The 26,062-nt window shown below is 47.3% G+C and overlaps 1 long non-coding RNA gene across 1 annotated transcript; it reads right to left on the reverse strand.

Annotated features, from left to right (window-relative positions):
* Positions 1-4,801: 4,801 nt before the first annotated feature.
* LOC120979689 lies at positions 4,802-25,421 on the reverse strand. The gene is made up of 3 exons (XR_005774360.1): positions 25,410-25,421; positions 17,500-17,505; positions 4,802-4,935 (listed from the first exon to the last, which is right to left on the reverse strand). It is a non-coding gene; the product is annotated as an uncharacterized LOC120979689 (long non-coding RNA).
* Positions 25,422-26,062: the final 641 nt, after the last annotated feature.

Consider the following 26,062-nt stretch of genomic DNA (forward strand, 5'->3'; position numbering starts at 1 on the left):
CCAGAAACTCCATACGTCGAGCCGGTGTGAGGCAGGATTTCTCGAGATTGAGTAGAAAACCCAGACCCGTCAGAAGATCCGAGGTCCACTGGAGGTGTTGCAGCAGAGACGACCGACATTGGTGCATAATGAGGATGTCGTCCAGGTAAATGACAAGACGAACCTCACGGCTCCGAAGCCAGGCCATGACTGGGCGCAGTAACTTGGTGAAGCACCAAGGCGCTGAGGAAAGGCCGAACGGTAGGCAAGTGAAGCGCCACACTTCGCCCTTCCACAGGAAGCGCAGAAGATCCCTGGAGGAGGAGGCAATCGGGACCGTCAGATAGGCATCCTTGAGATCCAGCTTCACCATCCAGTCCCCCGGAATCAGCAAGTCCCGAAGGAGGTGAATCCCCTCCATCTTGAAGTGGCGGTAGCGCACCACAGAGTTCAGTGCCCGGAGATTTATGACCGGACGAAATTGTCCCCCTTTTTTCTGAACTAGAAAAATGTGGCTGAGAACGCCCCTTTGGGTAGGAGGAGCCCTTTCTATCGCATCCTTGTGCAAGAGGGAAAAAAGTTCTACGTCCACTAGCTCCCTGTCCGGTAGTGCCAGGGGAGGGGGAAAAGGGACGAGATCTGGCGAACTCGTAAGTTCTATGTGGAACCCCTGTACAGTGTTCAGCACCCATGGATCTGATGTGATGCTGGACCAAACGTGGGAACATAGACGGAGTCTGCCCCCTACACAAGGAGTGAAAGAAGTCCCCACTGGGGAAAGACTTACCGAAAGATTTTCTGTAGTTCGGATTCCCTCTAACCGACCTGGAACGCCATTGGCCGCCAGGGGAGGGCTGGCAGCCTTAGTCCTGGGGGGCAAATCCAGTCAAGTGGCCCATTTTTAGCCCCGCCCATTATTAGAAGCCCCTCCTACATATAATAGGCCACTCCCAACACACACTGTACAGCTGACATTCTATAGTTGCGGCCTGTCTACACATCATACGGAGAGGGGAGGGTCTGTCCTGGCTGCACTGCCTGCTTATACAACAAGCTACAGCCAGGAAGCTCCTCCGCTCTCCTCCCAGCTCTGAATCCTCCTTCTGCAAATGGCAGGGGGAGGAGCCAGAGCATCTCCTCTCCTACATAGGGCCCCCTACCTCTTACATCCAGTGATGTCACCTTTGTTGTAGACGTTCTATTTCCTCATCTTCTCCATTCAGACCAGACTGCCATGATGATTTTTCTGCCATCTCCCGTCTCTGCAGAGATTGAGAAACAGACATTAGTTTCCTGCCACCCCCAATACTATACTGCAGAAACAGTACCCCTGGGAATACTACTACCACACAGATAGTGCCCCCTTAAACAATTATTGGCATACAGTGCTCTAAAAAATAACTGCGCTCAGACACTAATAGTATAAAGATAATGTCCCCCAAAAATAATTGTGCTAAGCTGATACTATGCCAGGGTGCCCCCAAAGTAACAGTGCCCCCCAAAATCCCACCAATAGAAATAATTCTCTGCCAGAGCACACTTAGTAGTAATAATGCCCCTATAGTGCCCTAGTAATCATGTTCCTCATAGCCCCCCAGTAGTAGTAAAGCTCCCCATAATACCTCCTAGTAGTACTAATTTTCCCTATAATATGACAGTACATGAAATACCCCCGCTTAGTGCCTGCAGTTGAGCTAATGTCCCCATAATGTATGCCAGTATAAAATACCCCTATATAGTGCCCCAGTAAATGCACTCATACTGCTCCTCTCCCCCTTCCCCATAGTGTCCCCCATAATATGCCAGTAAAAAAATGCCCCTTAGTGCCCCCAGCAGATGCCCCTATAGTGCTCCTCTCCCCCACAATGTGCCAGTAAAAAAATTCCCCTTCTTACTGCCACCATATGCCCCAATAGTGCCCCCAAATAATGCCCCATAGTGCCGCTCTCCCCTATAGTGCCTGCCATAATGTGCCAGTAAAAAATGCCCCCTTAGTGCTACCAAATGCCATAGTGCCCCCCATAATGTTCCAATACAAAAGGCCCCTTTAGAGCCCCCACTTCCCCATAGTGCCCCCAAATAATGCCCCTATAGTAACACCAGATGCCCCATAGTGCTGCTCTCCCCTATAGTGCCCCCCAGAATGTGCCAATAATAAAAAAAAAAGCCCCTTTAGAGCCCCTAGATACCCCCATAGTGCTCCTCTCCCCCATGGGGCCCCCCATAATGTGCCAGCAAGAAATGCCCCCATAGTGCCAGCTCCTCCAATAGTGCCAGCTCCCCCCATAGTGCCAGCTCCCCCCATAGTGCCAGCTCCCCCCCCATAGTGCCATCCCCCTTATAGTGCCAGTTCCCCCATAGTGCCAGCCCCCTTATAGTGCCAGCTCCCCTATAGTGCCAGCCCCCCCATAGTGCTAGCTCCCCCCATAGTGCCAGCCCCCCCATAGTGCTAGCTCCCCCATAGTGCCAGCCCCCCATAGTGCCAGCTCCCCCCCATAGTGCCAGCCCCCCTATAGTGCCAGCTCCCCCTATAGTGCCAGATCCCCCCCATAGTGCCAGCCCCCCTATAGTGCCAGATCCCCCCCATAGTGCCAGATCCCCCCCCCCATAGTGCCAGATCCCCCTATAGTGCCAGATCCCCCACATAGTGCCAGATCCCCCTATAGTGCCAGATCCCCCACATAGTGCCAGATCCCCCCCCCATAGTGCCAGATCCCCCCCCCATAGTGCCAGCCCCCCCCCATAGTGCCAGATCCCCCCCATAGTGCCAGATCCCCCCCATAGTGCCAGCCCCCCTATAGTGCCAGATCCCCCTATAGTGCCAGATCCCCCTATAGTGCCAGATCCCCCCCCCATAGTGCCAGCCCCCCTATAGTGCCAGATCCCCCCCATAGTGCCAGATCCCCCCCATCATAGTGCCAGCCCCCCCTATAGTGCAAGCCCCCCTATAGTGCCAGATCCCCCCCCATAGTGCCAGATCCCCCCCCATAGTGCCAGATCCCCCCCCCATAGTGCCAGATCCCCCCCATAGTGCCAAATCCCCCCCCCCCATAGTGCCAGATCCCCCCTATAATGCCAGATCCCCCCCCTATAATGCCAGATCCCCCCCATAAAGCCAGATCCCCCCCATAGTGCCAGATCCCCCCCATAGTGCCAGCCCACCCCCATAGTGCCAGCCCCCCCTATAGTGCCAGATCCCCTCCCCATAGTGCCAGCCCCCCCGCAAAGAAGAAAAAAAAAACACTAATACTTACCTCCATCAGCAGCGATGCAAGCCTCTTCTGGCCTGTGTCCCTGCTGTGTGCTGCTGGGCTCAGGCGTCGCAATGATAATGACGTCATCGCTCTGCCTGAGCCGGCCTCTGATAGGCTGCAGGCATTAGTGCCTGCGGCCTATCAGAAGAACAGGGGAGGGACACGCCTCTCCCTCCCCTGCCCCACAGCACACACACAGCACGGCCGCAATGACATCCAGGGCCGCGCCGCCTGTGGTGATGATCGGCGGTGCGGCCCTGAAGAAAAAAAAAAAAAAAAAAAAAATATTTTTTTTTTAAGACGGGCGGCCCAGCGGCCGTTTATTTAGGGCGGCCTGGGGGGCAATTGCCTCCCTGCCCCCCGGCCCAGCCCGCCCCTGTTGGCCGCCTCTGGCCGGGAAGAACGAGGGGGGATTTCTTTGGTCCTGGAAAGGAGGCCTCTGATTGAAGGAGCCTCTGCCCGAGCTGCGGGCATGATAACTGGAACGGCCGGACAGACGGCCCCTACTACTGCCGGCCCTAGTGGAGACCCGTCCCTGAAATACCCTTTTCATGGAGGACTGGGCCTTGTCCAATGCGGTAAACGCTCCAACGTACCTGCTGAGGTCCTTAATGAAGGAATCCCCGAACAGTTGACCCTGAGCATCCTTCCCTGTCTCAGTAAGTGCCAGGTTGGCCAATTTTGGGTCAATTTTAAACAGGATGGCTTTACGCCTTTCAATGGACAGGGAGGAATTGGTGCTGCCCGCAATACAAATGGCTCTCTGTATCCAGCCAGTAAGCTCCTCCGGATCTATCGGAGAGCCGTCCACTTTGGCCGATTCGGCCATTTCAAAGATTTTGGCGAGGGGGCCAAAAATGTCAAGGAGCTTGTCCTGACAACTCTTTATAGCGGAATCCAGACCTTTACGGGGATTCCAGCCGGTTTTAGTTAAAAACTGAGTCATCTTCTGATCCACAGATGGGGTCTCACAGACCTTGTTAGGGATCAATGGTCTGGGGCATTCTGCACGGAGCTTGCTGCGCGCCTCTTTGCTGAGAGGACGACGCACCCAATGCTCCAAATAATCGCTCACATGAGCTACCGGCAACCACTCCGCCGACCTAGGGTGGTGGAGGGCATCAGGATCAAATAGTGGGTTACCAGAAGGATCCACCAGGGTAGAAGCCGTGTTAGGGGTAGAGGTGGATGCGCCCACGGACTCAGATGTGGAAGGCCTAGGGCCTGAGGTGTTTGGAAACTGAGGTTCCAACTCTAACACTCCATCAGAGTGGTCACTTGCCTCCGCATAAGCCTCCATGTCCGATTCAATATCAGAATCTAAGTCATAAGTTTGTGCTCTAGCACATTTCCACGTTCGCGCCCTTTCTGCCTGGCGCGGTAAGGCTCTTTTGCGCGATCTAAGCGCGCTATCATGGGTGGCTTGGATCACACCAGTCAAAGTCTCCTGGGCAGGAGGTTCAATGGTAGGCTGCGGGTTAATGAGTGCAGGCAATAGATTAGAGGGGTCAGGAGCATGGGCAGATAATGCCTGGGATATGGTCTGAGAGATCATTGAGGACATGGATCCCATGGCCTCTATAATGGCACTAGACACTGAGCGTTGTAGCTCCAGGGCCTGTGCACTCATGCCTGGCAGGCTGGGGTCCCCTGTGGGTGTGGGGGGATTAGGCCCAGCGGGAGAGCGGTCTGAGGACATGATCTCGTTATTAAAGATCTAAAATGTAATGTCTGGTGGCCGATGGGGAACCTAATCTAAAGGTACTAATCTCGGGTAGAAAAACCAACTAACCTAAACAGGGGTTAATCACCCCAATCGCCGCAGTAAGGTAGGAGCCGATCCGGAGCTGAGAGGAGCAGCAATGCACTGGAGAGCGCTCCGAAATCCCGCGAGAAGACGGGCGGGAGCTCCCAAGATGGCCGCCGAGATCTCGCGAGATCTCGGAGCCGCGGGAGGCTAAAGAAACCTGCCGCCGATAACCTATGCCGCCGGAGAGCAGAGGGAAGGCATCGGAGCGGTGACTAAGGTAGTGGGAGAGGAGGGGGGTCAAAAGAACTCACCCCCAAGACGAAAGGCTACAGGGGATAAAACCGCCGATGAAGAAATGCAAAGGGGAAGAGAGGGGGGGGGGGGGGGGCGGCCCCCAAATGAGAGGAATACAGAATATACTGAGATAAAATCTCCAAAATGAAGGGAAAAAAAAGGGGGGGGGAGACCTGGATATAGGTCAGAACAGCATATATATCTATCTACTAGGCCAGAATTAAAACGCCATGAAAATACATAAAATTGCTTCAAAATCTAAATCACACAATCGAATATATATATAGGTCACTTATCTTTGGTGGAGCAGCAAAGAAAGAGGAAGATATAAAGAGGACACTGCTTATTATAGGATCTGTTTGGGGAGGATCCTTTATTGTTTTGATTATGTTAATTTCTCCTTTGCTGCTATTGGTGGAAGTAAAGAAGGAGTAAGCAATACGAAGCCTCCGTGTCTTGATGTAAAACTCAGGATCAGTACAGGATAAGTAATGTAATGTACACAGTGACTCCACCAGCAGAATAGTGAGTGCAGCTCTGGAGTATAATACAGGATGTAACTCAGGATCAGTACAGGATAAGTAATGTATGTACACAGTGACTGCACCAGCAGAATAGTGAGTGCAGCTGTGGAGTATAATACAGGATGTAACTCAGGATCAGTACAGGATAAGTAATGTAATGTATGTACACAGTGACTCCACCAGCAGAATAGTGAGTGCAGCTCTGGAGTATAATACAGGATGTAACTCAGGATCAGTACAGGATAAGTAATGTATGTACACAGTGACTGCACCATCAGAATAGTGAGTGCAGCTGTGGAGTATAATACAGGATGTAACTCAGGATCAGTACAGGATAAGTAATGTAATGTATGTACACAGTGACTGCACCAGCTTAATAGTGAGTGCTGCTCTGGAGTATAATACAGGGTGTAACTCAGGATCAGTACAGGATAAGTAATGTAATGTATGTACACAGTGACTCCACCAGCAGAATAGTGAGTGCAGCTCTGGAGTATAATACAGGATGTAACCTAGGATCAGTACAGGATAAGTAATGTAATGTATGTACACAGTGACTCCACCAGCAAAATAGTGAGTGCAGCTCTGGAGTCTAATACAGGATGTAACTCAGGATCAGTACAGGATAAGTAATGTAATGTATACAGTGACTGTACCAGCAGAATAGTGAGTGCAGCTCTGGAGTATAATACAGGATGTAACTCAGGATCAGTACAGGATAAGTAATGTAATGTATGTACACAGTGACTGCACCAGCAGAATAGTGAGTGCAGCTCTGGAGTATAATACAGAATGTAACTGAGGATCAGTACAGGATAAGTAATGTAATGTATGTACACAGTGACTCCACCAGCAGAATAGTAAGTGCAGCTCTGGAGTATAATACAGGATGTAACTCGGGATCAGTACAGGATAAGTAATGTAATGTATGTACACAGTGACTCCACCAGCAGAATAGTGAGTGCAGCTCTGGAGTATAATACATGATGTAACTCAGGATCAGTACAGGATAAGTAATGTAATGTATGTACACAGTGACTCCACCAGCAGAATAGTGATTGCAGCTCTGGAGTATAATACAGGATGTAACCTAGGATCAGTACAAGATAAGTAATGTAATGTATGTACACAGTGACTCCACCAGCAGAATAGGCAGTGCAGCTCTGGAGTCTAATACAGGATGTAACTCAGGATCAGTACAGGATAAGTAATGTATGTACACAGTGACTGTACCAGCAGAATAGTGAGTGCAGCTGTGGAGTATAATACAGGATGTAACTCAGGATCAGTACAGGATAAGTAATGTAATGTATGTACACAGTGACTCCACCAGCAGAATAGTGAGTGCAGCTCTGGAGTATAATACAGGATGTAACCTAGGATCAGTACAGGATAAGTAATGTAATGTATGTACACAGTGACTCCACCAGCAAAATAGTGAGTGCAGCTCTGGAGTCTAATACAGGATGTAACTCAGGATCAGTACAGGATAAGTAATGTAATGTATACAGTGACTGTACCAGCAGAATAGTGAGTGCAGCTCTGGAGTATAATACAGGATGTAACTCAGGATCAGTACAGGATAAGTAATGTAATGTATGTACACAGTGACTGCACCAGCAGAATAGTGAGTGCAGCTCTGGAGTATAATACAGAATGTAACTGAGGATCAGTACAGGATAAGTAATGTAATGTATGTACACAGTGACTCCACCAGCAGAATAGTGAGTGCAGCTCTGGAGTATAATACAGGATGTAACCTAGGATCAGTACAGGATAAGTAATGTAATGTATGTACACAGTGACTCCACCAGCAGAATAGTGAGTGCAGCTCTGGAGTATAATACAGGATGTAACTCAGGATCAGTACAGGATAAGTAATGTATGTACACAGTGACTGTACCAGCAGAATAGTGAGTGCAGCTGTGGAGTATAATACAGGATGTAACTCAGGATCAGTACAGGATAAGTAATGTAATGTATGTACACAGTGACTGCAACAGCAGAATAGTGAGTGCAGCTGTGGAGTATAATACAGGATGTAACTCAGGATCAGTACAGGATAAGTAATGTAATGTATGTACACAGTGACTGCACCAGCAGAATAGTGAGTGCTGCTCTGGAGTATAATACAGGGTGTAACTCAGGATCAGTACAGGATAAGTAATGTAATGTATGTACACAGTGACTCCACCAGCAGAATAGTGAGTGCAGCTCTGGAGTATAATACAGGATGTAACTCGGGATACGTACAGGATAAGTAATGTAATGTATGTACACAGTGACTGCACCAGCAGAATAGTGAGTGCAGCTCTGGAGTAAATTACAGGATGTAACTCAGGATCAGTACAGGATAAGTAATGTAATGTATGTACACAGTGACTGCACCAGCAGAATAGTGAGTGCAGCTCTGGAGTATAATACAGGATGTAACTCGGGATACGTACAGGATAAGTAATGTAATGTATGTACACAGTGACTGCACCAGCAGAATAGTGAGTGCAGCTCTGGAGTATAATACAGGATGTAACTCAGGATCAGTACAGGATAAGTAATGTATGTACACAGTGACTCCACCAGCAGAATAGTGAGTACAGCTCTGGAGTATAATACAGGATGTAACTCAGGATCAGAACAGGATAAGTAATGTATGTACACAGTGACTGCACCAGCAGAATAGTGAGTGCAGCTCTGGGGTATAATACAGGATGTAACTCAGGATCAGTACAGGATAAGTAATGTAATGTATGTACACAGTGACTCCACCAGCAGAATAGTGAGTGCAGCTCTGGAGTATAATACAGGTTGTAACTCTGGATCAGTACAGGATAAGTAATGTAATGTATATACACAGTGACTGCACCAGCAGAATAGTAAGTGCAGCTCTGGAGTATAATACAGGATGTAACTCAGGATCAGAACAGGATAAGTAATGTATGTACACAGTGACTCCACCAGCAGAATAGTGAGTGCAGCTCTGGAGTATAATGCAGGATGTAACTCAGGATCAGAACAGGATAAGTAATGTATGTACACAGTGACTGCACCAGCAGAATAGTGAGTGCAGCTCTGGAGTATAATACAGGATGTAACTCAGGATCAGTACAGGATAAGTAATGTATGTACTTACAATGTGATTAAACTTACTATGTATGTAGATAATTCTTTTATATAACCTGTAAGATATTTTTTGGGTGGGACATACTAACCTCTTACTGTAGCTACTAAGAGATTAAATAGGACTTTTAAGACTGAACATACTTTTTCGCTTGTCGGCTGCAGTTTGACATTCACTCTTTTCCATTAAATATATATATTTAATATTCACTCTTTTATTACTGTTGAGTTATGCAGATTAAGTGCTAAGATTTCTCACAGTGGATTATAATCAGGTTATAAAGCGCAGCCTTCATGATCAGTACGTGTCACCCGGGTCCGGCGGACTTCGCTGCCCAGAGGAAATTGCACCTTTGTTCCAAACCTGGATGTCTGATGATATCAGGACAGGGCCTGCTGGTTACATATGGTAATTAATGGAGGCTTATGAGAACGAGACGCAGGGTTAGACGGTTATATTGTTGCACATATTACAACATAGTCATTTACATCGTATTCTGCCTATGCATAAACTGATATCGAAGTGTCCTTTTTTAGGTAGCATGGCTGCAAGCCTTTCCTATGTACTTAGCAATAGCTCTCGTAGGGGCGCAGATTCCAAATCTTGTCTGAACACAAGAAAGAAAGGGGCCATGTTATAGCAGGGGCCCCACATGCCACTGACAATACTGGTGTCTTCTTATGGCCCCAGGGCCTGGATGCGGCTCCCACGGCTACAGCCCCAATACACTGTATATATGTCCATCCATGCAGCAGATAATCATATAACCTTTGATATGTCCAGCATTTGCAATTGGGCCCCGGATGGAAAGGGGCCCACTGCTACTTTTAAACATAATTGCCAACTTGTCTGAAACATCAGGGAGGTCTCCCCTTTTTCCGTCAAATCTGCGTTGTGCCCGGGAATCCTCGGAAAACACTTCCCAGAAATGAGCCCCTTTCTCTGTGCAGCACTGTGGCCAATTACAAAGCAAGGGCTCATGCACAGGGCCGTTCCGTGCATTGGGGACCACAATTTGCGGTCCCCAACGCACGCGCACTATCCGTGCGGCTGGCGCAGACGGGCGAAGACCTATTCAACTTGAATGGGTCCGTGATTCGTCCACACCGCAAAAAAATAGAACATGGGGGTTCCGTGCCGCCGTTCTGCACCACACCACCTTCCGGATTGCGGACCCATTCAAGTGAAAGTGTAACGCAAGAACAAAAAATTCCAGCGCTGCACTGGGGACACGCGCAAGACAGTTGGCACCTATGCCTTAAAGGGCTTGTCTAGGATTAGAATATCATGGCTGTTTTCTTCCAAAAGCAGCACCACACCAGTCCGCAGGTTGTGTGTGGTACTGCTACTCAGCACCATTCACTTCTATGGAGTTCAGCTGCAATACCAGACACAACCTGTGGACAGGTGTGGCGCTGTTTTGGAAGAAAGCGGCCATGTTTTTCTAATCCTGGACCCCTTTCAATGGGAAATAGTAATCTGTTGGATTGTAAGAGTTTGAGAGACATAAGAAATGGCAAGATTTTGGAAAGCAAAGGGCTCACACATGTTCTTGACACGGGGCCCCTTGCTGTTTATATGCACAATCGCATGGACACAGAAGCATCACGTCGCTATAGGTCACTATGTATATCATATGTTGCAGACTGGGCCTGGAGAAGAGTCCTGGTTATTGATGGATTCCTGCTCTCCTGCTGATGACTGACCGTCTAATACCGAGTTTTCTCCCTCTCTCTCTAGGAGAGAACGGCCAATCATCAGCAGATGGACGAGAGAGCAGGAGATTATAATAACCAGGACTCTTCTCAGGTAGATCTGACTCTTTTCCAGGCCCAGTCTGCAATGATTATGATGCTGGTTCTCAGCGACCACTTACCTTTAGCTGATGAGTGACACACCGCTGAGATCAGCATTGCTGTCACTATTTTATGCCGCCCTCAGTGAGTTCAGCATAAAGTTGATGACAGGTTCCCTTTAAATGCAGCTCTTGAAGCAACTGGAGGATAGAACAAGCACAAGATAATGTCTTTGTCCATGGCAACAAAAAAAGAGCCTTTCAGAGGTGTAATATTATTTTTCTGGGTTTTCTTCACCTTCTGATCTCCTCAGTATATTCTGAACTCCCACACATTTGCTTTATATCCGGCATTTCGCCGCAGCTCCATGGCCCCGCTCGGTAATGCACCCATTTAGTCACGTCAGAAGCTTCCCCGGCCCCGCAGCTTTCTGACAACACATGGCGGCGGGTTCATTCTGCAAGGTTTTATTTTAGGAATCGTGCTCTTTTACAAAACCCATCAATGCAGTCAATATCTTATCTTTCGACACAAGGAAAGGGTTACGTTTTTACCACGATACGTGATGTGACGGCTCTTAAAGGGGCTGCTACATCAGGTCCTCGGTGATGGCAATACACTACAGTGGGCCTACGGAAAAAGAAAAAAAATAGCCCACAGGGTCAAAGGGACATGGCGATCTCCTAGGGCTGCTGGTACCGGCGTAGGTCTGTTTTAAATGCAGTTGCATTGCGCATGGCAATGGCACGAATAAGGCCTTGTCCACACTTCCGTTTTTCACGGACATGTGCGGTCCGCATTTTCCACGGACAGCACACGTACCCAGTCTGTTCACATTTCAGTATTTTTTACTGACCATGGGTCATGCACTTCTTTGATCCGTGGTGATGCGGACCAAGCACGCCCATTGAAGTCTATGGGTCTGTGAAAATCACGGTATCCGTGGGGCGTCCATTTTTCACAGAAGACAGATAGGAAATGCTCTTGAAATTAATTCTCAACTGAGCAACGTCCATGGAATACTAATGACACACGGAGGGTAAAAACGGATCCTTCACGGACATCTTCACGCTGAGGCCTCTTGCACACGAACGTGTGCCCGTGCAGTCCGCAATGCACGGGAACCGACCGTGGGCCAGCCGCATGCGGATCGTCACCCCATTCACTTGAATGGGGTCCGCGATCAGTCTGTTCTGCAAAAAGAAAGTAGTGCTTCCGTTTCCGTGGTTCCGTTCCGCATCTCCTGATGGGTCCGCATCCGTGATGCGGAATGCACACGCCCGGTGTCCCGTGTATGGCGGACCCGCTGTATGCGAGCCTCAATACGGCCACAGGGGACACATGGTCTTGTGCAAGAGGCCTGATACGGAAATGTGGACGAGGCCTAAGGCGGAACTGCAGTACCAGATACGGCCACATGAACCAAAGGTGCTGGAACCTAAAAGCAGGGCCAATGTATACAAGGGGGTGTGGCTTATCAGAAAAAAGGGGTGTGGCATACCATAGGGTCATGGCTTGAGATGCGATAACGTGTATCAAAAAGTGTCTGTTGGACGACCAACATTATCATCCAGAGAGCCAGGGGCTGGCACATATTCTTTTTTACCTGATTGTAGATTTTTTTTATTCTATTTTCTGTACATGATGGAGGGCGGCGCTCTCATCTGGGTGGCTGTTAATAATATTCCAAGAGACATGTTTTATAGCAGCCACATGGACCATAGGAACCTGTAGTCTGGAGAAGACTCATTGACTTCTATGGGAGAGTGCTGTGGGCATGCTCTGTGACCTGTGCAGAGGTCATTGTGCAGAGAGGGGGAGGAGGTGAGCTGTGACCATCACTTATTGTAAAATGGTGAATCCTGTGTCATCTATCTATAACCTTGCCTGTGATGATAATGTCATGACTGCTGAGAAGGGAACTCGGAACAGGAACTGTAAGTCTATGAGGAGGCTCAGCGGCCAAAGTGGAAAAATCGGGATTTCAGTTTTTTTTTTTCAAATATAGATAATGACATAGAAAATGAAAAAAACACCAAACATTCTTAAAAAAATATATATGTTTACCATAAAAAAATAAAAATAACTGTAAACAGTAAGTAATTGCACGATGATACATTCCCGGGGTTCCTCAGTCTAGGCCATCAATATCAGATCGATGGGAGTCCAACACCGAGCACCCACCGATCAGACGTGTTCAGCACCGGAATCTATACAGTGGACACAATCCTCCTTTCGCTGTGTGGTTCCAGCACCAGGACATTGCAGAGCACCAGAACCTTGTGCTTCCCGCTTCCTCCACCAACAGTTGTCCGTAAAACCCGGATGTCACACCCCCCCCCTCCCTCCTCCCGATCAGATATCCTGAGGATATACCATCATTATCTAGGTACCAGAAAGCCCCTTTAAGAATCACCCAAACTTATGCAGGGCAAATATTGGCCAGAAAAGCAGAAACAAAGGGAAACAATAATTGATCCCCCCTAGGTAAGTAGCCGCGTCCTGTACATGTTCTCTCTTCCATAGATCAATATTACAATCATATCACTGTCTGTGCAGCTTTACGAGCCACCGGAGCAGCGCTCGGCTTATTCCATCTCTCCGGCTCACCCCACCACCACCATTATAGATCCGGCGCCGCTTTGTTTCAGATACTACTTACCTGTAATTACATTTACCTTCAGCCGCTCCTGCGTTCATTTTATTATTTTTCTTCCGCAATTGGCGCCATTAGCGACATCCGGGTGCAGACACGGCTTTTAAAGGGATTCCAGATTTAGGGGAAAAAAATGTTACTCTTTGTATGATGAAAAGTTACATAATTTCTCAATATACATTCTGTATCAATTCCTCCCTATGGTCAAGATCTCTGCTTGCTGTCCTTCGATGGAATCCTTGGAGGGAATTTATCAAGATAACTTTTAAGTAAGTGAGAAAATGGGCATCAATCACAATTGGCATTAGTAATGCCAGTCCATCTGCTGGGCAGTGGCACGTTTTGGCTCAGCTCGGCAGGTTTGTGCACCAGAAACTGGAGGCGTCGCAGATTTCCTAATGAACCGAGGGCGCGTGTGTTCATCGCATGACCATGGACAGAATTGTGTCCAAGTGAAAGTCCCTATTAGTGCGCTCCGTGGCCGTATTGCGGATCCGCAATACACGGGCACCGTTCCGTGTGAATTCCGCATCACGGATGTGGACCCATTCACTTCAATGGGTCCGCAAATCCGGAGATGCGGAATGGTGCGGAACGAAAGCACGGAACGGAAGCGCTACGATTTCGTCCCGTACTTCCGTTCCACAAAAAGATAGAACATGTCCTATCTTTTTGCGGAACGGCCGGATCGCTGACCCATTAAAGTGAATGGGTCCGCTATCCGCTGCGGGTGCCTTACGGTGGGAGTTCGTGCATTGCAGCCTGCAGCACGGCCACGGGGAGCACACGTGTTCATGTGCAAGAGGCCTAAAGGAGTTGTCTCCACTCACAGTTGAGTACAGCGCTCACCTATCCCCGCCACTCCCATAGAGGTGAATGGAGCCACAGTGCACATGCTGCTCCCTTCACATGGGAGAACACGGGCCCCGTTCTCGACAAGGGCCCCAGCAGTTGGGGGGGTTGTCCAGTTTAGAAAACCCATTTTCATACATCCTATTAGTGAATTCAGAGTTAATGGGCGGGGGCCTCAGTTCAGGATCCTCGGGGGCGGGGCCTCAGTTCAGGATCCTCGGGGGACTCAGTTCAGGATCCTCAGGGGCGGGGCCTCAGTTCAGGATCCTCATCTCTTGACCAAAGTGGAGAGTGGCTACAAAGAGCGTCTCCTGTTTTGGAGGACCCGTCCTGTCCTGCATTACACAGACAGCTGATTGATTTGAATGGACAATGTGTAATGCTTACTTCCCCCTGTGGTGGCGCCGAAGGGAAACTGAACACTTAGTCCCAGGTTTCCCCACACATCACAGTTGATTCCTGGGGGTCCCGAAAGGGGGACATTTTCATATTATCAAGGAAGCCTTTTAACAAGTGGAGATTACCCAAAACGGAGACCCCCTTTATACAGGACCCGTCTGTTTTAGTAACAGCATCTATTCTTATGACTCTGTGTTGTGCCTTCCTTCATTATTCCTACTACGCTCAACTTACGCCCTCCTGCTGTTGCAAAACTACAACTCCCAGCATGGCCTAATAGCTGTAGGCTTTCCATGCATGCTGGGAGTTGTAGTTTTGCAAGAGCTGGAGGGTTGGGCATGCCTGTACTAGAAGATACCGTATGAATGAGATGCAGTTTGGATGTTACCAGATGGGGATGCGTCCCTGCACAGTCTGACGCTATCCAATCATTGCTGCTCATGTCAGACTGTGCAGGGACACCCCCTCCCCCAACTGGTAAAACCCAGCGGGACCTCCATTGCAGACTGCTGACAATTCATTCCTAAACGTGCACCACATAGAGCGCTCCAGAATGGGAAGTGCCAGCCGTTACTAATAGACATGTCAGGAGAGGGGACGGGTCCTCTTTAAAGCCTGCGCTGGCATCCTCCGGACAGGCAAACAATGTAATTGCGGTACAGCAGAGACGGATCGCGCAGGGTAAGCGCGGGCGCAGGATGCTATGGGCCTATGTTTCTATCACAGCGTGTTCCCACAAGCTGCCAGTACAGATTCTTCCCGGGGATCACAGATTTTATTTTCCATCCTTCACATATATCATTGCCACATGGACGCAGCCGCTGATACGCGTCCCAGAACGCAGCCGCGTGAGGCCGGAGGGGTCTCTGGGGGGTGTTGTCAGTTTCCCCGGGTAACAGATATGTCATTCCAAGAATCCTCCTGTTCATTCGCTGATAACGAGGAATTAGAAGTAACTGAATGTTCTAAGCAAAAGGCGAATGGAACATTCCCTCCGCCTCATAATTACCGGTTTTCTGCGTATTATGCTTTAGTGGATTATATCTCCCCGTGACCAAGATTAACTCTCTAAAAGGGCTTGTGCGAAGGAGCAATGCAAGAAGTCAGTCCCAATGGGGCACGTGAGGCAGATCTCGCTGTGATTAAGGGGAATGCAGCTCGACAGCACCCCCGGACCTATCCCCTCAGACACCGACCACCGGAGGGACCGCTTCATGTGTCCTCAGTCAGCGGCGTACCTACCATGGCGGCAGACCATGCCACTGGTGTGGGGCCCGGGGAGTCCTGTGCCGAATTCCTTTGTCTGTTCCCCGGCATAAATGTACTGCGTTTTCCAGCTTAGTGCAAATGGAATAATTTACAGCTTCCATTGATTTCAGCAGGTATCTATAAAATCCTATGCACTGAGCTCCCCCTAGTGGTGGCTGCAGACAGACATTTTATACTACTTTTATAAAGCACCACTTCACTACTTCCAATATACCGTAGAAGTGGGTGAGGAGGAGAGCGACTTTTTTCCTACATTTTCTATTTTTTGTATTAGTAATTTCTTCCTCTTAATAGAAGAAAAAACATATCATTTGTTTTGCTTTGCATTTTGCATTGCCTAAGAGTGCTTGATGTATTCATACTGGGGAACTGGATGGGGCAGGGGGGCCATAATAAGATTTCCTATATATGCCTCCGGCTATGGTGGTATTGTTTCAGTGGGCTGCAGCCCATGGTTTATACTGCAGCGTTGCTTCCCCTACAGCCATTCAGGAATGTCTTGCACAGCATCCAGCCAGATGCAGGGATCGCATGAACCTTGGTAGCGGGCACCTTCAGAAGCGGGACCTCAATGTCGTCTCCACTTGTCGAATCCCTGTCCTGTCCTTCCACTGCTCCTGCTGCCGCAGGCACCTTCTAGTGCTCACCTCCGCCCTGTCCTGTCCTTCCGCTGCTCCTGCTGCCGCAGGCACCTTCTAGTGCTCACCTCCGCCCTGTCCGCACACACGACCGCAGAACTGTGACAAAAACTGCAACACTTCCAGTGCAACCAGCATCTCCAATTTCAGTGCCCTCCTCGGTGGGTTACAGAGCCAGGTCAGGATGAGGGGTGCAGAGCTAAAAAACTGGGGGACCATCTGGATCTGGTTAGGGCTGTGATACATGCCAGTCCTGTGGGGACTGGATAGATGCTATAGTGGAAGCCTGGAGGACCTAGGTGCAGTCTAGTGGATTCAGTTGTGAGGTGCTAAAAGCTAGCGGAATGTGAGCGGGGCCCTTGAGAGTGGGGTCAGACTTGGGAATCATGGGGCCTGAGTGCGACCCCCTAATACCCACCAGAAGCTGATTAATACTCTAGGCCCGTGTGAAGTAACGCGGGCAGTTGGTGAGGCTCCTGTGAAGCGAACAGGAACCTGAGAAAAAGAAATACACTGATGTGGTTGAAGTTCCACCATAACAAAAGGATAGGCGATAAATATCTGATTAGTGGCGGTCCAACTACTGGGGGCCCCACCAATCACAAGAATGGGGGTGCAAGGGTACGGAACAACAGTCACACATGACCTTAACTGCCCAAGAGGAGCCACATACAGCACATGGCCCATAGAGATGAATGGCAGTCTTTGGGTGGCACTTATGGGGTGCAACTCTCAATAGGGACACTGTGGGGACTGTTAAAAAAGGGAAGGTGAGGGAATGGAGAATGTCAAGGAACAAGACAGACATAGCAGAGCTGAGAGAGTTTAGAGGAGGGCAACTAAAGTAATAACTGGAATGGGGGGACTACAGGTCCCAGAAAGGTTATCAAAATTAGGGTTATTCAGTTAAGAAAAAAGACGACTGAGGGGAGATCTAATGACTATGTATAAATATATCAGGGGTCAGTACAGAGATCTCTCCCATCATCTATTTATCCCCAGGACTGTGACTGTGACGAGGGGACATCTTCTGCGTCTGGAGGAAAGAAGGTTTGTACACAAACATAGAAGAGGATTCTTTACGGTAAGAGCAGTGAGACTATGGAGCTCTCTGCCTGAGGAGGTGGTGATGGTGAGTACAATAAAGGAGTTCAAGAGGGGCCTGGATGTATTTCTGGAGCGTAATATTACAGGTTATAGCTACTAGAGAGGGGTCGTTGAGGGATTTTTTTCCCCTAAAGTGGGGAAAATTGGCTTCTACCTCACAGGTTTGTTTTTTTGCCTTCCTCTGGATCAACTTGCAGGATGACTGGCCGAACTGGACGGACGGAGGGCTTCTTTCAGCCTTATAAACCGTGTCACAATGTATATAGTGCCAGCCTGTACATCTCCAGTCCCTGTGCGCGGCATGCTCATCCTACAGGGAGGTATCACAGTTCCCCATGTGTCCATTCCATTTTCACTCCGCTCACAGAGATGACTGCTCAGGGGACAGAGTGGGGACAATGTCAGGATAGGTTGACCGCCATTGATAAACGGGTAATATATAACGGCACAGGACGTCTCCAAGAGATGTCTGTACTAAGGGGCGGCAAAAATGGCTCCGCGGGTCACCGGGTCATACGCGTGGGAAGGAAGGCGAGAACGCGCTTCCTAGAAACGAAGGGGTTAACCACGCTGGCAGCAGCAATGCACGGAGGAGCTGACATAAGCTCCAGGCGCAGATGGAGAGAGGCGGCATTACACCCACACTCCAGCACAGTACAACCAGGTGCTCTGGGAGAGCAGAGATTACCAGGTGCGTTCTAGGATAGATAGGTGAATGCAATGCGAGGAGGGGAGCAGGTCTCTGAGGACGGCGCGGCGGTGGAGCGTGCAGGCTGCCGCTCCATTCATTTTCTATGCGAGAAGAGAGCGCTGTCCAGCAAATTCCATAGAGATGAATGCAGGACTGCAGCTCCATTCATATGGGGGGGGGGGGGGACGGCGGACACAGGACCCTCATTCTCATGGACCAACAGAGTCCAAAAAAACGGACGCTTATCCCCTCTCCTGCCGGGATGAGTTTACATCTCAGGAAACCCCTTTTAACGGGTTGTTGTCTCCTTTACTATTAAGGACCTATCCTCAGGCACAGCAGACAACAAGGGGTTAATACGCACCTTCAAAGGGGTTTTCTATGTGCACAGAGATTAAAGGGGTTTCTAATTATGAAAAGGAACCTCATAATGTGTCTGCGAGAAGTATTAGCCCATAGTGACCCCCGTGGAATTTCTGTGGCTTTGAGGCGGAGATCCGCCGTCTTTTACCGGATACTGTAATACGAGCCGGCTGTGGATTTCACCTTCTTAGCAACGCACTGGAGGAAATCTTGAAATCTGCAGTGCTCCCAAAGCAAAACCCAATGCACAGTCTACCTGTAACACATGCGCAGTACGGTACTCCAGAAGGACTACTGCAAAGTGTTGAGTACCACTGACAAAGCTAATGCAATGTCTATTGAGGTAGATCTTGTCATTCGTTATGTACAGGGCACCGTCTGGTCTGGACAACATATGGTTAAAAACTTGCTAAATTGTGTTAGGTTGTCAGAGGATGAACCGGGGTCTGCCCCCTGACTAGTTAGTGTTGTGGTCGAAGACGTGTGTGTGTTACAGCTCCTGCACAGCTAGGCACAAATCCAGAGAAGTCTACAGTAATCTCTGCCGTGGAAGTAACCCTACTACTAAAGTACCTCCGAGGGATGGAGAGACCAGACATCTGAGAAGGTCCAGAGCCCACAAGGCCGTGCAAGCTTCAGACAGCAAGGTATTCTGCTCGTCTAAGGCTGCGTTCACATCACCGTTCAGCCTCTCCGTTCTAAACGGGGCAGGAAAACGGAAAGGACGGATTCGGCACATAACTGAGCCGAACGGAGCCCACGGGCCCCATAGACTATAATGGGGCCCGTTAGAGGTGCAGAACTTTTAGGGCCCTTGCAAATCTTCTTCTGAGCGGAAACCTAAGTCCATGAACCGCAGGACTCGATAGGAACCTGAGGGCTCATGCTCATGAACGTATTTACTTTCCGCTTCCGTTATGGTTTTTTTGGGCGGACCGTATGCGGAACCATTCACTTCAATGGGGCCGCAGAAAATACGGAAGTTACTCCGTGTGCATTCCGTTTCCGGTTGTCCGCATTGGCCGTTCCGTAAAAATGTTGTGCATGTCCTATTATTGTCCGCAAATCACGGTCCCAGGCCCCATTCAGGTCAATGGGTCTGCAAAAAATACGGAACGCACACTGAACACATCCGTATTTTGCGGATCCATACTGTAGAAATGCTGTATTGCTCATGTGTTTGGTGATTAATAAGTTACTGTTTCTGTTTCTGATCCGCAAAAAAACGGATCAAATACAGAAACCATATGTTTTGTGCAATAACGGAACGGAAGAGGACTTAAATCAGAGAAAAAAAAAACTCCGATGCGGAACAACGGATCCGTGAAAAACAGACCGCAAAACAACAACGGTCGTGTGCATGAGCCCTTACTGCACGTCTGTGGTTCTGCTGAGGGACTGCAACGTGTTCTTTAGGCCTCATGCACTCGAACATATTTTGTTTCTGTGTCCGTTCCGTTTTTTTTCACCGTGTGCTGTCCGCATCAGTATGTCCGTCCCGTAGCCCCGCAAAAAAAATAGAACATGTCCTATTCTTGTCCGTTTTAGGCATTGTTACAATGGATCAGCAAAAAAAACGAATGGCATACGGATGTCATCCATTTTTTTTTTGCGGACCGCAAAACACATACGGTCGTGTGCATGTAGCCTCTACTCCACTACTCCCATCCTCCACTCACTCCTCCTGGGCCGCTGCACATGCAGATTCTGCAGAGGTTTCCCTGTAGGTTTGCAGTTAATTCATCCTGCCGCGTCTGAACTTAGCCCTAGGTTTGTACAAGTTTTCATTCACTGTCTGTAGATAACAATGTTCCCACAGACTAACAGCAAGCAGAGATTTTGAAAATGGTGAAAAACTGGACCACAATTACAACTGCGCTAATAGTGAAAGGGTGTGCAGTGAGCTCCCTCTAGTGGTAGCTGCGGGTAGCCTGAATTTTATCGTTTATGGCTATTCAGGAGATTTGGAGCCGTAACAGGAAAACTATAAAGAAAAATTTATAATTACAGTATAAACTTTTGAACCTGAAGACGTGATGTTCCAGTAGTAAACTTACAATCATTGCAGACCCATAGAGGATAGACACAGATTTTATATTAAAATATCCATTTATCTCATCATTTTCTATCCCCTCGATATTCCATGCATTGCAGCACAATTTAAAACATCCTGAGCCCCTGGTTTATGAACAGAACCCTACAGCTGCAGTGTAAACTGACATTTTTGTAAGCAAAGCGACAAAGGAGGAGTAAGGAGGATTTAAGTCATTACCCTGTGGTTACTTTACTAGCAGCCATTATAATTTCACACGCCAGATGCAGCATTAACACAAATGAAGAGATAAAAGTATATTTTAATAAAACACGGAAACTCTATGTGCATTGTGCAGTGACCCAGCGGGCCACTGCTAAATGATCAAAGACGGGGTCAGACATGTAATGTGACAGGCGCCTGATGTTTTGTGGTTTTATTTCGTACCAAACTGTTTTCTGCTGAGGCTGAATTATAGGGTTAATTAACACGCCCTGGAAGGGGCGGGCCCTAAACTCTGGGCTTGCCTCTTAGTCTAAGGGGCTATTCACATCACGTTAAACGGATGCCTCTGACAGATGCCATACAGCGGCATACCTCACATACAGTTCATTTGTAAAAAAAAATTAAAAAATTGTATCTGTTCACGTATACATTTTTTTATGCTGGACGAAAAAGCCTGGTGCACTACTCTTTGCATCCTTTTTCCCCCCAATGTATATGTATAAAAATAGGGCAAAATGTGATGTGAACTGACCCTAAGGCTGTTAGCTGAAGTGTGAGCAGCTAAAAGTATATGCAGTCCTGTGGCAGCCACAGGGAAGAGATCATGAGACATCCCACAGAAGGACTGCAGACTAGCATCTCCAAGAAGGCTGAGCAGCCAGAAAAAGAAAGAGGGTGTGCATGGAAATCTGTGAAGGTAATGCACAAGGCTATAGACTTCACTGCACTCGGCAAGATCTTAGGGTTTTGGCCCCTGGTCATACGCAGAATTGCAGCTCAGGTATATTGTAAAGGCTTCTGGTTCCTGTTCCTATCCCTGCTGCTTGAAAGAAAAAGTCTGACAGATTATTGGACTTGTGACGCTCCTCTTGGCGGAATTAGGATGAATAGTTACAGTTTATTTGAAAGTATATTTCTGCAGGGAGCTTCTAGAATCAATTCATTAATTTTGCCTTGTCATTTTTGCAACTGTTCAAGAGCTGTGCCTCCATTTACAAGTGAGTGTAGGGGCGTAGCTATGAGGGGTGCAGAGGTAGCAGTCGCTACCGGACCCATGAGCCTGAGGGAGCCCAAAGATCCTTGTGCCATATCCTCAAAAAGCCTTCACTTGACCCATCTTCTTTGTCCAGTTATCGCCCCATATCACTTCTTCCATTTGCCTCAAAGCTACTTGAGCAAAATGTCCATTCTGAACTGTCCTCTCACCGCTCCCTCTTTGACCGGCTTCCGACCCCACCACTCAACTGAGACTGCCCTCACCAAAGTCACCAATAACCTACTAACAACCAAAACCAAACAACATTACTCGGTCCTCCTTCTCCTTGACCTGTCCTCTGCCTTTGACACTGTCGACCACAACCTTCTGTTGCAAATAGAGATGGCCTTGCGGTTTGCCTGGCGGTCGTTTCGTGGTGAACTTTGCTCGTTCTCGATTCGCCGAACATGCAAACATATGGCGATGTCCGCCGGTGCCATATTCTTTTGCATTGCGTCGAACTTTGACCCATGACACATCCATCAGGTGGGACAGGACAGCCAATTGAGACGTTTCAGCACATGAACGTTTCCCCACCCTATCACAGAACCCGATCTGGCCGCCATTTAACATTCTGTGTTTTGCCAGTGTAGGGAGAGGTTACTGTGTGGAGCAGGGACAGGCTGTTAGGGACACCAAACGCAAGCTAATAGGGCCACAAAAGTCCTTTTAAGGACTGGTATAGGTCTGCTATCGATAGGTGTGATACACAGAGGGGTGTGATATACTTATAATATAACATAGAAAGTATAATATAGTGCATTTGTATTGTGCAGCAGTTGTGTGCAGTTCTGCTGCGATACCGCAAGTATATAGAGGAACAAACACATTAGAATAACTAATTGCAACTGGTGTGATATACCTATTGCCCCCAAAAAACTGATTGAGGCAGGGGTGTGATATACCTATAATATACTTTTTAACATCGAAAGTATATTATAGTGCATTTGTATTGTGCAGCAGTTTTTTGCGGTTTTGCTGCGATACCGCAGATATATAGAGGGACAAACGCTATTGGAACAACTATTTTCAACGGGTGTGATATACCTGTTGCCCCAAAAAAACTGATTGAGGGGTGCGATATACCTGCTTCCACAAAATACTGATTAAGGGATTTAATATACCTGCTTCCACCAAATATTATTCAGGGGTTCTATATACCTGCTTCCACAAAATACTGATTAAGGGGTTTGATATACCTGCTTCCACAAAATACTGATTAGGGGTTTGATATACCTGTAAAGAAAAATCACTGAATAAAGTGGCCTAAATGAGAGAAAATGCTCAACCCCAAACACTGTAGCGTGTTTATAATCGGGGAGCAATTCCTCCGCAAGTGATTCGTTGCTAACAGCAATCCCCAGCAAAAATGCATACAATGGAGGATGCCGGCAGCGGACCACATGCACCACAAAAACATCCTACACAAGATGAAATAAAAAATACATAAATCACTGAAAAAAGGTGCACCACAATAATATGCGGAAGATATTGGCTAAAGTCTCAGCTTTTGACATCAGCGTGAGGGTCTAGCCGGTATGGTCAGTCGCATATTATTGTGGTGCACCTTTTTTCAGTGATATACCTGCTTCCACCAAATATTAATTAAGGAGTTCTATATACCTGCTTCCACAAAATACTGATTGAGGACAGCAATATACCTGCTTCCACAAAATGAATTCAATATGAATGAATAAATTAAATGAATCCAATAATGAATTCGCGAAATCGCGATAATTTGCGATGCGCATATTGCGCATGTGTTCATTGCGTTATACAGGAGTGGCCTACTTTTGCTACATTTTTCTAACTGCTGAGGCTGGCGAAAATGGTTGGGAGCAAGTTTAGTGAACGTGAGGAAGAAGTTCTGATAACTGTAAGTAATTTGACATTACATCACTGTTTTTGATGACATTTTGCATGCATGGCAGAACAATAGCTTTACATGGAGATAGAGTGTTGTCAAATATTCGCGATTGCGAATAATGCAAATATTGTTACGCAATACATACAACTTTACATTTTATCAGTTGTGAGTAGATATCACTGATTGGTGCACTAAGTATTGTTGTGACATCACAGCCCTATGTCTGTAGCCTGTATGTACGGACAGCAGAGAAATACTGTATCTCTCACATGCACATTGCACATCAAGTTTCCTGCCGCACACTATATACCACACACACACACTAAATACCGCACACACACACACGATATACACTATATACCACACACACACACAGTCTATAGATTAGAGTTTGTGTCCTGTTGGTCAGGACTCAGGAGAAGCTTTCTTTGTATTACCGCCATTGTTCATTTAGAGTTACCCAGGGTGCACCACGGGGAGGTGAACCAGCTGCACACCCCATACCGTACCGTCACTTCTCTAGACAGGTACATCTCTGTTCAGCCGGCCAATATCCGATTGCTCAGACCCCACACACATACAATCGCAATCCGATCTTATAACGGTAACATTAAATCTAATATTTCCCCTTCAAAGACTTAAATAATTTTCGCTGTGTTGTTAAGGACATTATTTTCAATACTTGTAGTTCAAAAAAGATGCTTGCATCTTTATCCTGCAGCGCATGTTGGAGCGGGGCTATGATGGGTCCAGGATGATAAAAAAAGATTGTCCGTGATATAAAGAAGGAGCTACGGAGTAAGTGTAGGGGGAGGCATACTGAGCTGGCCATAATCAAGCACTGGTCTGATACATCTCTACCTCGCTGTGAGTGCATATATACACTGAACAAAAATATAAACACAACACTTTCGGTTTTTCTCCCATTTTGCATGAGCTGAACTCAAAGATCTGAAACATTTTCTACATACACAAAAGACCAATTACTCTCAAATATTGTTCACAAATCTGTCTAAATCTGTGTTAGTGAGCACTTCTCCTTTGACGAGATAATCCATCCCACCTCACAGGTGTGGCATATCAAGGTGCTGATTAGACAGCAGAATTAGGAAACACTTGGCTGTGAAAATGAAAAATTACAATTTTTTCCAGGAAAAGTTGCTTTACAGGACAAAATTCACCCCACATTTTGTTACCCATTTCCCCCTGAATACTTCAACACCCCAAATGTGATCAAAAAATGATGTATTAGGCACCATGTCGCATTAAATAAATTCCTGTGATCCTCAGAAATTAAAAACCCCAACAAGTGACCCCTTTAAAGAAACAGCACCTCCGTACGAACATTTTAAGTGTTGGAAAGGGTATTTGTCAGCAAACAGGTGTATCACAGAAGGCAGAAACAATAGTAAAAGCATTTCAAAGTGCACATTTGTAAAAATGTAAAATTACTAGTAGTCCCCAATTTTTCACTTTCACAAGGGCTAACATGACAAAATGCACCCCAGTTTATGTTCCCCATTTTCTCCCCATTCAGGAAATACCCCATATATACATACTCTCTTGAACTATCAATAATTAACCAACTATATAATCATCATAAATACCATAAACTAACAAATTGAGATGTAAATCGGAAGTGCTTTAACAAATAATCCACACAATGCACTAATTGCCTCTTAATCTGAATTGCAAGTAATTTTCATCCTTTTTATGTTTAATCCTAACAGTACAAATAGAATTGAAAATAAATAAATAAGGCTGCTGCAACAGGAGCACCCGAAATCAATGAGGAGCTCCGCGAGCAGCAGAGGAAGCAGCAGCTGATGTTTTCAAAGAAGGTGCAGTAGATAGAGGAGCAGCACCGTCAGAGAATCCATGAGCTGCTGGACCTTCATGAGAAACTTAAGGCGTTGCCAAAATGTTAAATAAATATATTGTTCAGTTATAACGTGTGCTTTTGTTTTTTTAACAAAAGGTTATGTTTTAGCGTAATATTAACAGATAAGGTTGCAGTAAGGCCCCTTTAGTCCAGGGCAAACTCATCAGGATCAGGACAGACAGCAGCAGCAGTTACATGGTAACGGTGGAATATAATGCCTACACATAGCTCAGCATGATCAGGACAGACAGCAGCAGGTAAATGGTAACGCTGTAGTATAAGGCCGACACATAACTCAGCATGATCAGGACAGACAGCAGAAGGTAAATG

The sequence above is a fragment of the Bufo bufo genome, chromosome 9, assembly GCF_905171765.1.
Source record: "Bufo bufo chromosome 9, aBufBuf1.1, whole genome shotgun sequence".
Classification (NCBI taxonomy): Eukaryota; Metazoa; Chordata; class Amphibia; order Anura; family Bufonidae; genus Bufo; species Bufo bufo.